Genomic DNA, 16,076 nt, shown 5'->3' on the forward strand with positions numbered 1-16,076 from the left:
TGAAGTTTGTTGCATGTTGAAAATAAAATGAAAATAAACCTTAAATGATAGAGTAGAAAATTTAGGAGCTCTCCAGCTTGTAAGTCTACAGAGAGCTTAATGGAAAACACTGTGCATTGGAATGATCTATTTTTATTCTAGCAAACAATTTCTCTCCTGCCTGCTGTGTTTCAGATACAAATCAAAATAAATCTGCAGTAATTAAATTAAGAGCTTACACATGCTGGTTTCGTTTGTTTTCATAAAGTTTTTTTCCACATTTGATACCTCTTTAGGTTTTTCAGCTGAATTTAGCACGTGTACCATGAAAGATAGTATTGCCAAAGCAATGTTAGGTTACCACAGTTCACCCTTTTCCACCCACACACTCCCTGACCTGTAGCACCTATTATTTCAAGTAGTGACATACTTGAGTTAAAATTAAATATAATTTTTTTAAAAAGCAGTAAACCCAAAGTATTGTGAGATTACAGCAATTGTAGTTTTAAGATTTGGACGCATGTCTAATAAGGATTAGGATGAGATCAGTCTACTAAAATGGTTTTATCTAAATCTCTGGAGGCAGAACTTCATTATATCATGCCAGTGTAGAGCCATTACAGTTACTATTCAAGAGAATCTCCAAATAAATTCTCTGGGAATGGAGGGAATAGTTGCAGTAGAATTTGCTGCATTCAAAGAGAAATGATAAGAATATTAATTCTGAAGTTATATATGTTTTTTCCTTAGCTGCGAATAGAATCAAGTTATCAGTAAAAGACATTAAGCTGTTCTTTACGTAAGAATGGTCTTAAGTAAAGTTAAACTTGGACAGCAGCTATTTAGAGATCACGTACTGTCAAGGAACAAAGAAAACACCATCATGCTCCACTTCACTGCCCCAACTCTAGAGTACAGTGAGGCTTAGATGTGCACAAACGCTCAGCAATTTCAGCAGAAGACCTTGAACCTACCACCTTGCTGCAGGCCTGCGCAAGACCGCACCAGTGTTAAGAGGAACCTTTGAGCTCTCATGCCTAAAAGAATTTGAGTTTCTCTAGTGTTATTTGTAGCTGTGCTGTTCACTGTCAGCTTAAGAGCTTGCCTATATATTCAACCCCAATAGCATTCAAATAGACTGAGAACCTACTGTTCAGTGCCTTGGGCTTCACTTGTGCTGGAAAACATTAACTAGTCGAACAGTAGAAAGAACAGGATACGAATACTTCTGTGGGAGTCTAAGTAAGATGTGCCAGGCAGAAGACATTATATGTTCAATCATTTATTATCTTTCTGATGCCAGCAAAATACATCAAAGAATGTACTCACATGATCCGTCTAATACTAGTAAGAACTATGATATTTACAGATATAGTAAAAAACTATCATCTTTATCTATTCCAAAGTCATTTTATCTGTAAAATAATGGTTTGGGGCCAAAAAAAAAAAAAAAAAAAAGAAAAAGAAAAAGAAAAAAAAGAAGAAAAATATACTGAAGATGTGAAGATGTAAGCAACTCTTCTCCTTGGTCAGTATTGATAGCTTTTGAATTACTCATTTTATTTTTCTTGTTACTGATGGACTGGTTTATCAAACACACTGAAAGTAGTTAGAAACATCTCTACCACATACGGGTTTTTGCTAGAACAAACTCAGATAGATGATTAAGTTAATACATCAGTGATTTCTAAAGTGAGACTTTAAAGATTGTAAAATAATTTGAATTGCGTAAGGATATATTTTTCTTAAAGGACAGAGCTCTGGAAGATTGCAAGTAACCGTCTCCATGGTGAATTGCTAAGAAATTGCTCTGCTGGAACTCTATAGCAATATTTTTTTTCATGTACACAATTAAAGAAATAACGACATTTCTCTGCTTGATAGTTCAAATTCTCTCTAAGAAATGTTTTAATTCTGTTTTCCATGTTTTGTTGTTGTAAGTGAAAAAAAGGAGGATATGAGACCACAGTTCAAAAGGTAAGGTATGGCATGTGATTCATAGTGCCAGACACTATATAAAATATCAATTTGCATTATGGATTGCTGCTGACTTAAAAAAGATTTTTTTTTGCAAAGAAGAATGTGGGATTCAGTGTACAGTTGTCTACTTTGCTACCTCAAATTCACACCAACAATATTAATATACTTTGGAATCACTATGACATACTGCTAGAGCATTTATAGCCTGTGAAGGTGGAATGAGGTTCCAGTGAGAGAAATTAATGAGACACAAACATCATAATGGGACATTTTTTGAAAATGGATAATTCAGTAGTTCTTATCCCACATTAGGCCACCTTGGCTAGGAGCAGTAAATATAGATTAAGACTATTTTAATAAACAAAAATCACTTTAAACTTTTAATAAACACCACAGAGTTTTAGTTAATTAAGAAAGCTGTGCTTATAATATTTGAAGCAAAATTGAATAGCTGTTTATTCCTTCTTGTCCTTAATTCATAATTACTCCTCTAGGTTTTCCGCAGCGTGGAACAGCCACTGAACACAATCATTCTAAGAGAATTTCTATACATACAGGAAGTGAATGCTCTCCTTAGGATGATGATTTTACTCTTAGGGATTTCAATGAACTTACACCTCTTCCATTAAAACCTTTGTTTCCTATTGATTCTTCAGACATCTTTAAGATTTAGATCAAACTAATAGAAATCTCCTTACGGAGCAGCACCCTGACCAAAGAATCAAAGCTCTCTCAAAAAATAAACTCCAGTCCTGGGAAGCTGCAGTTCATGAGTATTTTTGGGAACAAAGTTTCATTGTCCTCCAAGATGGTCCACAGAAAACATGTAAGTTTCCACTGCCATAGTGCAGCTGTTAACCGTTTTTATCTCAGTTTGCAAGTTTCTAGGACTGAATGCTCAGGAGCTTACTGTAACACTTTATTAACGTTAGCAAATTGCTTTCACAATCTAAAATGAAAGTAAAAAGAACAGTATTGTTGCAAAGTGTTTTTCATTGATTTCCTTGTGATTTCCAACAGTCTCCTATTTCTCTATAGCATTATTAATAGAGAATCTCTGATAAGAGTACCAGTAGAAATGAATGTTTAAGATCCTCAAAGTGAACCATCCGCTATATGGAGAAGAACCCTCATGCATTTCAAACCATGCTATATCTAAAATAGAAAGTGCAAGGTTTGCTTTATCATATATAGCTTGCAAATCCAAATCCATCTTGAAAATATGAATACTTAAAGACACATTATACAAATTATCCAGGAAACCACTTTTCATCTTAAAGGTACGTAACACTACAGAGGCTTGGCAAAGGCTGGGAATTGTGTGTGGACATGCACTGCATGTCCTTACGGGTTTCACAGCAGAAACTTTCCCTGACTGTACAAGCTAACAGGAATTAATAGAATAGTAATGTAAACATAGTTTATAAGAGTGATATCTAATCACACACCTAGTATACCTAATAACAGAGATAAATCAAATTCTTTCATCCATGGTATAAGGATTGTTACTATTCAATAAGAACAATAAGCTGCCCTATAAGTAAAATGAATGTGGGTGGGTTTTTTGTTGTTTGGAGTCCAAACTACAAATATAATAAAACACTGTGCATGGCAACCATACATACAGTAACACTCGTTGGTCTTAAACACAAAAGCTACAACCTGAAAAGAAACGTTCCTAGCACTGCAAGATTGATCCCCTCGTTTTGATATCAAATGTCAGCATCATATAAAGAAATAGGAAACATGTACCACAGAGAAGATGTTCACCACACAGAGCAGGAAGGGAGTTTGATTGCCATTGCAGAATCCCAGGACAATTCCCTGCATTCACAGATTTACTCCTCTGTGGATTTTCCCGTCTAGAAGAGGCACAGGTTCTGACTAAAACACTTCTCCAAGCCTGGCACATTAATTAGGTCTCTTTCTTTTGTAGACTGTCTTAGAGGAACTTAATAAGCAGCCTTCCCTTAGGGCATTTTAAAAAATCCTTTTTTTCAGCACAGCCATGTTTTTTCACTAGTATGCCAGGAACTTAATTTTCTTTCCAAACCATCTTTCCATTAATAAAAGTCACTGGGCTAAAAAATTTCTTGTCAGTTAGGTCAGAAGTTATTAGGGGATAGAAACACAGACATTATTATTGTAATCAGGTGAGTCTAGAAACTACAACAAAACCTTGACCATTTGCTGTATCAATAGGGGTTCCAATTAAATTGCATACACAGTCAGCATGTTTTTCATTTCAGTTGCCAATTCAGTGCACAGTCCTTGAAAAACACGATCCACACTCATAATCTCAAAGTATTTAAGATGTTAGCATACATTACTAGCAGGGTTTTGAAGACACATAAAAATTTTAAAGGTGGAAATGTTAGGGTTTTAAGCAACAGAATACCAGAAAATCTTTAAGTAGATTTCTAGCAGATAGGCATAGCTTTGAAATGTAATTATAAGACACGGAAGGGAAGAGCTATAGATGGATCAAGTGCACTTTTTCAAAATTAATTGTAAATTTAAAGTTTGAGGGTTTTTTTTTGGAGAATGGGCCTTGTTTATAAGAAGTTCTATGTGAGCCTTTCATTACTTCCATATACAAAGCTAAAATGTCATTTTTTATTTAACTGTACAAATGTCTTTATCCTCTTATCTTTTGCTGTCTTAGAGACCAATATGATTGAGATTTGTTTTGCAGCTGCTCAATAAATGGACAATTCAGTAAAATTCAGAAAATCAAAAATCAGTCAGAATGATTTCCTGTGACCATCCCCACCTTTTAGCAGAAACAATGTTGTAGATGGGTGAGACAGAAGACGATAGCACTGTAAGACACAGTTCAAGCAAGATGGGATTCAGAAACCACAAGATTATTTGGCAAATCTCTAAAGATTTACACACCACATATAGAACAATCTTCATATGTAAGAGTAGTTTCTGACAGCAACTGTATAGAAAATATTTTAAGAATGTTCATAATAATATATATTATCAGTTGTATCTGGAGGTACAAATCTCCCTCAGTGACACATGTTTTAAAAATACACCTACTGAAACCAGTTTTACTCATGACTGATCTCACACTCTGGTGATGCCATGTGAGATTTTTTTTCCAGCTACATAGTGATATCCCTTATGCAACTAGAAAAGCAAAATTATAAACAGTATTCTTGACTCTTTAAAAGGCATATGTTCAACAATCCAGAAACAAATCAATAACATTGTATATTGAAAAGCAGAGAAGCCAAAAGACTTTCTAGTCTGCCGGTTTTTGTATGAGGAGGCTGAGTAGTTATAAAGCCTAGTCTGCACCAGCTAGTATTAGTTTGAACATGATCTATGGCAGAAATCTGAAAATGCAGAATGGAGAAGAGAATGGGGAAAATCTGAATGTCAGCAGTGACTAAAAAGGTAGCCACTGCAAGCTACACTTTTCAAACCCAAAAAAAGCTTATATTTTTCAAACCACATCTCCCTTACCTACTTAAACCACTGTACTACTCCTCTGTTTCACCCGTAGCTCTGCCTGCCTTAATAGATATTACTGCAATCCTAAGTGACATTGAAAAAGACATTTCCAGGTATTTCCAGAAAGGTCCATTATCAACAACAAAGGGAATCATTGCTCTAGGTGCTGGAATGTGGAAGCCTTCATACAGCACCCAATATCGCACTGTACTTATTTGGAGAACATAAATCTAGACTGGCTCCAAACTGAATTTGAAATAACTTCAGAAATGTAAATTACATTCATAAGTTCAGCATCAAGGTGTCAAACAATCTTTTAAAGGTCTCCACAGTACAGTGAGGTTCATTTAGCAATTCCAGAGCTCTTGTTCCTATTTGTCATTTGTATCCTGTGGCTACATCTACAGTAAAGCACTCACACAAACCACCCAACCTGCAGTGTATGCAAGAATATAATGATAGTAACAGACCTCTTAGTATTAAGATGCGTAACATAAACACATTTAGTTCTCAATGAAATTTTTTAATGTCATTGATCCTGGATTTTTTTTTTAAAGCTACTTTCTGTTCCTTTGACAGATGTGCTATGCTGCATTTCATTACTTTCTCTCCTTACCTCGTTCTTCTTTTGTTTTAGATAAGTGATGAGGCTTTCGGAAAAGATTAAGCACTGGCAGGCAAAGCAATGGCCCAAACACTGTTTTAATTGGAACTTCAAATCCTGTGGAAAAAAATAAGAAATTAAACCATTAATAATTCAACTTTACTAGCAGAGAGAGTTCGTGTATTCTGTTGTAGGCAGCTTTTAACATATTTCTTCATATTTGATTTCAACATGTATAAATTTATTAGTCAAATCACATTAGAAATGAAATAATTACCACAAGATTTCAGTGAGGTATGTACAGTTACTTAGAAGTGTTACTGTGACTACTTCAGATCTAGAGACATAGTCCACTGATTTCTAGTACAATTTACTTAAGCTCTGAATTAAAAAGTCTTTGTTCTGTAAAAATCTTGCTCTTTTTGTATAACATTCTTAGTACTATTTTCTTATGCTGCTGTAGCACACTCTTTGCCCCATGAATGCTTGACAGAGTACAACCATTATAGAGCAATATGACTCAAATGCAACCAAGACATAATGCTAAACAATTCAAGCTTCAAGACAAAAGGTAGTGAAAGATATTTCATTCCTCTTGAAACTGGCCAAGTCTCTAAACATAAATAACTCCATAAAAGTAAATCATAAAAGCAATATTTTTAGCGAGTCAGAGGTTATGTACTGTAGTACTGGGCAAGCAGTAACCAAATAACAAAACAAAACAACTCATTGTATGAATAACTTGGTTATTTCTGCAAACCAGACATTCTTGCATTAATAATTTCTCCTTAGGGATACACTACAAAAAATCCCAGATGCATCATAGAACACCTTTAAACATTTTCTGAGAATTTCACTTTCTGTTTTAAAAGACCTTGGGCCACATTCTTACAGATAGTAACTGGCACTGATCCAATTCCTTCAGTGGACCAGCAGTAATTTGTACATGTAGCTGATCTAGCCACAAGAGCTGACATTTTCTAGAATCTCAAAGGCACATCAGGAGAGGAGGCTGTTTCATTTCTTTCTTTGGCCTTTATGGACAGTAAGTGTATGTAAACTTAACTTGGGATTAAAAGCAACTTTATGTACTATGACCTTAGTCACACTAGGCCACTGGAATTAAAAAGACATTTTTTAATAGGCAACTGGTAATCATTATGTGTGTTTAATTGCACATAGTGCTGCTACTCAGCGCAGTAAATATATCTAAAGCCTATGCAGAAAGTGATGTTTGGTGCTGCTGTGTGGTCATTCCAAGAACTCTTTTCATAATGATAGTTTGGATGAATAGTGCATCTATTTGTTATTATTTGTTAATTGAGGCCTGCAGACAGCCAGAGGGGTTTTAAAGTCTGAATTGATGCTTACACCTAGAACGAGTGGGATTTTTTAAATTTTTTACTGAACTTCTTTTTCTAGAGAATGAATTTGCTGAAACATTTCTATAAACAATCCACTGAGAGCATTTGTTCAGACAAAGAAGGAGTATCTGGTCAAAACAAAGGTAAGAGAAATGGAAAGCCAAGCTCCAAATTTCTAGTCAGACCAGTTTTTGAGAAGTCTTATAAATAACATTCTTCTTTCTCAGTTCTACCCAGGACTCAAATCCACATCAGTGCACGCTAAAGCAAACTTTAGTCCACAGTCAGATTACCTAGAGTACAGCAGTCTAGCATCTCACAGACTTGATTGGCCAAAAACAACACAATGCAGATGTGACAGCCTACTCAGTAAGCTGCTTGGGATCAAAAGTAGCTGCAGTTTCATTGCATAGCATAGAGATTAGGTTCCATGCTCACAGAACCTGCAAGGACAAGACTAGATATCTCCGTGTTATCTGCCCCATTACGTCCTCTCAGAAATGAAGCAGATGCAGACAATAATACAGATACACCAAAGATGCTGTGTGGAAGCCAATGTAAACCAAGCACAACTGATGACACATGGTTAAGCAAATCTGAGCACAGTCATTCATATTAGTCTCTGCATTACGCTCTATAGTATTTCTGGTCATTCCTTGGTTATCAAGATCTTTTCAACTGCTGAGGTAGGTCAACTTTTCCTCACACTGCTAAATAACAAAGGGAGAGATAGATGTTATTGCTTTATTAGGTGCAAAGTCAGGTGATATTTGTACTAGATGAAAACTGTCATGAGCACTGGGAATGAATTTTAACCTAAACAGAGATGGAACCAAAACAGAGGTAATCTAGACCATCACGTTTACAGTAAAAGTTCCACTACTCTTCACGTAACGACAACACTTGTAGATTTCTAATGTTCCATATGTAGCAAGCAATTGATGTTCCACACCAGAAATTTAGCCTTAAACATTTTTAGAGGTTTATAAGACTTCTTATTCTCCTTAAGCTCAGAAACAAGAACTTGACGGGGAAAGGGAGATATTTCCTCCTGAAAACAATTTTCAGTCCAAACATCACTTCTTCACTTCTCCATTAAATTTTAAATACAAGTACGGACTCTTCTATGTACATTTCACAAACGTCTTACAAACTGCAAGCTTTCTGAGCAGCTTTGCTCCTCTTAGTAAAAAGAAACATTAAAGTCAGTCATTCAATACCTAGCCATTCAGAGGCATTATTAACATTTCATAGGAGGCAATTTCAGAGCCTGGTTTTCTAAATGAGATCCACGCACAAAGTCTCTGCCTAATTTTTAAAATGTATTTATTTGCCTATGGAGCTATAAAAATAATAAATAGCAAAACAACAACCATCACAACAGCTTTCATTATTGTTTTGTAGCCAAGCCCACCAGAATCAAAAAAGGACAATATCTTTGCTAGGGCAGTAAAGGAAGGACAGAGTGGCAGTTAGACTGCCTCTGGAAATGTGTGAGCCCCTGGGGCATTCAGGTTGTGCTGTATGAGAACAAAGAATGCTCTAGGTGTGATCTATGAGAACAATAATGGAACAACAACAAAATAACAAAACTTTTGAATTGTTTAACTGCAAATATATTAATTGATGCTTCGGGCAGAGAAAATTCATAAAATGGTGAAGTACAAAGTAAAAAACCTCCCATTAGCCTTCAAATTAATTCACAGAATTATCATAAAGATAACTTCAAGAGAGAGAAATGAACTCCATCTGACTAACAAACTCAATATTTATTTAGTGAATAAAAACATTTTGCTTGGTTTACTACCAGCATTTCCAACAGCTCTAGCAGTTGTACATGCCAATTTGCTCTTATTTTACAACTAAATTTTTAGTATCAAAAGAGGGCCACACTTTACTAAATTCTTACATAATATAATACTAAATTTCTTCTAAGTCTACCTTTCCATAGTGAACATACACTTTGATTGTAACTAGAGAAGAAACATCGGCATCTCCTCCACAGCATGTGTTTGTATAAGAATATACACAAAAGAAGAAGAGAGAGAACCTGACATGTCCTTGGGGTATGATTAAAAGCCCATAAAAGAAAACAATTCAAAAAAGACTGCTCTAACTTTAACCACTGCTGAGTACAAGAGATCTTTCACCTAAGTCATGTCAGTTATTCGTAAGTGCAGCTGAAATCATACTGAAGACAAATGGTGATTAAGATACAAACTCCTGAAAAAATAAAAGACAGAATTTAGAACATATTTTATTTAGTAGAGAAGAAATCTTCTCTAGGCTGGTTTCTGTCTGATACCACATTTGGGCCATCTTAACACAGTTGTGTAGTAAAAGTCCGAATTTATTCAAAGCTATTGAGATTTGTAACATACATTGTTTTTAAGTAATGCTGTCCTTTAAGTGGTCGTATTTTATTAAATATATTGTTTCGTAAGCTTCAGAGTTTGTTCCACTTTTGTGAAGGCTGGGAGAGACTTCTAAGATCATCCAGTCCAACCATCAACCCACCCCCATGCACCCATGCACTAACCATGTCTGGCAATGCCACACTGAATCTTTTCCTGAACACCTCAGACAATGGTGACTCTACCATGGCTCTGGGTGTTCCATTCCAATGCCTCACTACTCTTTCTGAAAAGAATTTTTTCCTAATACCTAATCTGAACCTCCTCTGGCTCAATTTGAGGCCATTATCTCTTGTCTTATCAGAAGTCACCCACTAGAAGAGACTGAACCCCAGTTCACCACAGCCTCCTTTCAGATCACTGTAGAGAGCAATGAGGTCTCTAAGCCTCCTCTTCTCCAGACTAAACAGACCCAGCTCCCTCAGCCGCTCCCTATCAATCTTGTGCTCCAGACCACTCACAGTTCCATTGCCCTTCCCTGGACACGCTCCAGGGACTTGATGTCTTGTTGTGAGGGGCCCAAAACTGAACACAATACTCAAGGTGCAGCCTCACCAGGGCTGAGAACGGGGACAATCACTTCACTGCTCCTGCTGACTGCACTTTTTCTGATATAAGAAATGCCATCGGCCTTCTTGGTTACCTGGGTCCACTGCTGTCTTATGTTCAGCTACTGTCAGCTAACACCCCACATCACTTTAGCAGGGTTCAAGGTTTTCCCAGGATGTGCACGCTTGAAGACTCAGGGGATAGAATTGCACCAGCTTTTAGAAGCAGATCATCAGGTGGCAACTATAAACCCAAATAATCCAAACTCTTGGGAAAAATTCTGCCCCTTTGGACTCATCCTTGCTCTGACTGAAGTCGTTGAGAGCAGGATGGAGATTCTTTCCCTCTGAGGGGAGTGGTGTCACACTCAGATTTTTTAAGAACTTCCTGCAATTGCACCTGGTATTATCTGTACTGAGATGTTATGAATGGATGATTCCTACTGCGCATCAATAGAAAACATGCAATAAGGTTTAAATAGAATCACAGGTCCCAGGTGCTTTACTTTGAATTGTGTCAACAGTTTATGGGCTGGTTCATCCCAGCTCTGTGACTAGCGGGGTGGAGGGATCCGCAGATCGGCACCTTCGGAGAAGGGGATAAGAGAAAAAGGGTAGAGAGATGGGCTCCAAAACAAAACAGCAGCAACGACCTGAGAAGAAACACACTAATTTACTAAATATGGCATCGGAATGCAAGATAACGCACTATAATACAATATAGTTAGAATTGAAACTAATAAATCAAATATAATGAGAGAGTATCTGAAAGCTGCAGGCCTTACACTAATGCTGAGGCGATGTATGTGGTCAGGATGAGCAGCAGGGAGGAGAGCCAAAAAAAAAGGGAAGGTCTCATCACCTTGCCAGGTGTTATATCTGCTCTCTGAACACAAAGTCCTCTGGGATATGTAGTTCTTCTCTTCTGGAGAGGGGCCCGGAACTGGAGCATTAACTCTTCAACTCCCAGTGCACTACATGATGTTATGATGAGGAATACTGATAACCAAAAATCATAAAGTCACGAGAAATTGATATGTCCTTGTACAACAAATTCTACAGCAGGATACTGGATGTTATTCACTCTCAGTTTTACTTATTGCTTCTACAAAGCAATAAGCAGTTTCCGTTTAGTACCTGCTAGGTGAGAGACTGTGTGTGTCTCTGTACATGCATGTGTTTTGTTTTGTAATGTTGAATTCATAGAATTATAGAATCATAGAATGGCCTGGGTTGAAAAGTACCTCAAAGACCATCTAGTTTCAACCCCCCTGCCTCAGGCAGGGTAAATGCCTTCACAGACGGGGTATCCACATACGGAAGAAAACAGAAGATTCACTTGATGCTTCCTCTTGGAGGTTTATCTTTTGAAATTAGCTATAATATTGCTTTTATATTAATATCAAGCCCATTAGTAACAGACTACAGCAATTAGTAGATAGTCTCTGTCTTTATCAAGCATCGATGCCAGCAGAGAATGTACAGTGTTCAAATTGCTTTCTCTGATGTGCAGGGTGTCACAGTTTTGACAAGCCTAAAATATGCAGTTTCCTGACGGCAGTGAAAACTCTGAATACTGGTGTTTTCCAGTTGAGGAAAGATGTTTACAGACAACAAATCTAATGCCAATAAAGCAGTCAAACCTCTGAAGGCATTTTTCTTATCCATGAACTCCTGCTTTGCTACACCATTATTCTCAGGCATCCCCTCCCTTTAAACACCTTCCTTAATTAGTGCTGAAATCTTCTAGCTGCTATTTTAGTCCATAATAGATTTGTGGACTTGGTTTAAGGCCTACGTTGTCTTTCCTCTTTATGTCACCACATTAGGATTTTCTATTGGCTTTCCAGCCTAGATGGAAAACCAACTTCTGAAGCCCTTGGAACAGACTCTTAAGATCAGGATGCCCATTTCTGAACAAACACAATGTTTGGTTTTTGAACAATAATCCCATTTTTATTAACAAACTAAAAGCTGAGTGAAAGCCTGTTTTCTGTCCTAATTAGACTCAAAGAGGGCTGCTCTTTTTTTCCTCTATCTGTGCCCTCCTCCCTGCAAAGTGTTTACATACTTCTGCCATATAAATATTTTTCAATCTCATTACTGTCAATAAAAAACTGTTATCGACAGTAACAATGTAATTCAAATTTTGCTTAGGTTGTTTCTTAAAAATATATATATCCATCACATAAATAGATTTTATGACTTACTTGACTCACTCAGTGTTATTGGCTGTTCTGGCAATCTAAACACATAGTTGTGCTGGTCCCTACCAAAAGGGTCCCAGCATTATCATGTAATTACTTAGTTAAGCTTCTAATTCATTTGTTGTTAGTTTTGTTCCTTTGAATAGTTCCTCATTAAGTTATTGCAGGGAGCTGTGTTTACACAGCAAAACAGAAAAATACAAGCTCTTTATTGCATTCTTTTTATACTCCTTTTTATCAAGCCAATTAGCATATTAATTAATTAGATTATTAGCACTCATGATTCTACAACTGACTATGGGTACTACATTCTACTGATTTAGTATAATGCCAGATGTACTCACATCATAGTAATATCTTCACTACACTTTGTTCAGCCATGCCAGATATTTCAAAACTAAAACTTTGAGTGCTTTAACATATCTTATTAAGGGTAAGTATCCAAATGAGGGTATTTTTGTTGGTTTTTTTTTGTTGTTTTTTGTTTTTGTCAAAACTTTCCAATCCTAACAAACACACACGGCTCATTAACTGATGAGTTAGTTAGGAGAAATGAAATTCCACAAATTAAAAGCCTAGTCCTTTTCCAATTTTCCTAGATTCCATGTTTTATTTTTATCAGATCTCTTATTTTGCTTTTTAGACTGTACTGATTTTCCTGACAACATCTATAATTCCTGTAGAAGGAAGAAAAAATTCAAAGCAGTGGCTTTGAATGACAATTGCAAACCAAAAGTGTTTTCTGCTCCAATGCATGCTTCTGCTGAACGGACATTCCAGCATTGCCAAAACCTTACCAAGAACACCTCCCACCAACGCAGAAGTTGGTTTGGTCCTTCCCACTTCACTTATTAACATTATATCTGCCATAGCTAGAATTACACCAAGAACTCTACCCAAACTCAAACTTTTACCCTTCCTAAAGACACCGCCTTCATAGAATGAAAGCAAAGTTGTGCTTTTCACATAATGCAAAAGCCATGCAATTGACTCCAACATGGATGAAAATGGTGAAAGTATGTCTGCTGCTATTCTGTGCTTCATGCAGTTATATGCTCATGAACATCCACACTTGGCATGTGAAAGGAAGAGAGAAGCAAACACAAAAACTACATTCCCTCTCCTGGCATTAAGACCTCAAGGAATTTTTTCCATCCAGGTCACTTGAGAGCAACTCCAAGACTGTCTGATTGGTAAATAAACAAACAAATAAATAAATAAGGTCCTCAAACAACAGCTGCATAATATTTCTGGTCTGTTAATCATGCCAAGCTGGCCTCATCCCTCAGTGATTTTTGGAAATTAATTTGTTGTAAGTGGCCACGTAGTTGCTGCATCAAGGTAGCCTTGCTGATCTAAAGATAGTACAGCTGTTAGAAGGCATGAAGAATCTGTAATCTTGGTCAGTCTCTTCAGGAGCTGTACAAACAGAAGGAAAGAACAGCTACATCCCTCATACACAAACTGTGCCCCCCCAGCTTGGCTCAGCTGGGAATGGACACTCTAGCTGGGGCTTTTTTTGAATATTAAGCAGCTCGGTAATAAACTCATAATTGAAAAAAATTCTCATTCACAGTGAAATAAAAAAAAATTTTGCTTTGCATTAGCGCATCACAGATTGGTCTAAAATAATTCTGACAGCCAATAAATATCTGATGACAGCTTCAAAATAAATGCTCCGATTCGCTGAGTAAAATTCATCTACTGGAGCAGTAAGGTTACGTTTTCTGTAGCTGAGCATTTTACAATACAAAGAATTCATTTAAATGTAACATTTGGGAATGCCCTCATAAAACTCTGGTTACCGGGATCTATCTTTTCACAAGAAATCAAAGGAGCACAAACATTTATAGCATGGCTCGAGAGCCTGAATGCAAAATGCCAATCTGAATAGTTATAAACTGACTTCAACAAGGATGTAACAAGACTGAGGACTGCATGGCTGACTGCACTGTAGGGACAGAGCTCCTGTTCTGCAATTGTTCATGATAGTTTCCAAAACATAAAAAGACCTGCTCCTGTATGATTTGATAAACGTCAGCCTTGTCTGCACTGCTCCCTCTCCTTCCTGTCCTATAACTCCTCAGTCCTCTGGATTCAGGCAGTAATCCAAAGCAATTTAAAAAATGAAAAGATAAATTACAGGCTGCCCGTTTATCATATTTCTATCTTTGCAAAAGCCTATTGATATTAACAGGTGTTTATGAAGTCACATACACAACAAGACAGTATTTCAAGCTGGCTGTGGCCTTGAGGGAATGTACATAATGTATATTATACTTTTTGAGAAACCTGGCAGACCTGGGCATTTTATATTCAGCTTCATATAGACGTTGATGTATTGGCTGATTTACAGTGTGTATGCTTTGCATTTGTTTGAAATATCTGACAAGTAGATATTTTTGAATTAGTGATCTAAAGATTTTTTTGATGATATAATTATGAGCTTGAGGCTGAATTTTTAGAAGTGAATTTGGTGGTAGATTTGCAATTCAAAGGAGTTACTTAAATTAACAAAAATGCCCTAAAAGAACAGCTGTCTACCTGACTGATCCAAGAAAATGAACACTGAAAATAAACAGCTGCCCTGTAGAAGACTATGTGATAAAAACTAATCACCCTTTGCATAATGTATTTATTTTCCCCTGTGCTTATTACAGACATGGTGAACCTTCAAAGCTATAAATATTTAAAGGTAACAGACATCCCAGGCATGTGGGTTCAAATGAGAGCAGCCTAACTACAGCAAATCCAGATCTCTTAAAGAAATCACTGGTTCTGATAGTTATATAACACTCCAAAGCATTTTGGTTATAACAATTAATCCACATTAAAAGGACCTTTCTGCTTAAATCTGGATGCTCTCCAAAGAAAAACACAGGCCAAGGCTACAGCTCTCTAGTGTCATCACAACAGTGCAATAGAAACTGCAGATATCAGGAGTACATATTTAAAGTCACTAGGATAATTGCCCCCATGTACTGTACTTTATCAAAGATCCACCAGAATCAGATCACTAAAAATGACCAAAAAATGACACTATCCACTAGTTAAGATGTCTTAACTGTATATTTTTTTTTCACTTTCAAGAAGCTAGATGGATGCACTGACACAAGCAAAGATGCTTTCCAGTATTTTTGGGGTACAAGCCAGGGATTAGCTTTAGGTGAAGGTTATTTCATAGCAGTGAGGACTCAGCATTTGCAACCCAGATAAAGACAGTTCATGGATATCCAGCTGGAAAAAACTGCTGTAGTACAAATGAAAGTGTTTGGACATGGATCAAATTCCCTCTTTTTCCATGCAACGAAAGAAGGTGAGATATCCTATCCTTCAGATCTCTCTCTCTACTCCAACAATTTTCAGTGGCTTCCACCATTAAGATACTCCTTCCCCATTCCCTTAGCATCAGATCTGACTGGGACAGTCCAAAATCAACGCCAACAATCTCTCCTATGGCAAATAGCACCAGAGAGAATATCAAAGCAAAGCCAATGCAACCATCTGTCACCCAT

At 36.8% G+C, this 16,076-nt stretch overlaps 1 protein-coding gene across 4 annotated transcripts in view; it reads right to left on the reverse strand.

Annotated features, from left to right (window-relative positions):
• Nucleotides 1-16,076, reverse strand: part of TENM1 (teneurin transmembrane protein 1) — an 823,045-nt gene that overhangs the window by 475,031 nt on the left and 331,938 nt on the right. For all 4 annotated transcript variants that reach the window (XM_052673651.1, XM_052673650.1, XM_052673645.1 and 1 more), the window contains exon 4: nt 6,041-6,145. The gene's annotated coding sequence lies outside the window, so the exon portion shown is untranslated. The remainder of the gene's footprint in view (nt 1-6,040; nt 6,146-16,076) is intronic.

The sequence above is a fragment of the Tympanuchus pallidicinctus genome, unplaced genomic scaffold (assembly GCF_026119805.1).
Source record: "Tympanuchus pallidicinctus isolate F22 unplaced genomic scaffold, pur_lepc_1.0 scaffold13, whole genome shotgun sequence".
NCBI classification, from domain to species: Eukaryota; Metazoa; Chordata; class Aves; order Galliformes; family Phasianidae; genus Tympanuchus; species Tympanuchus pallidicinctus.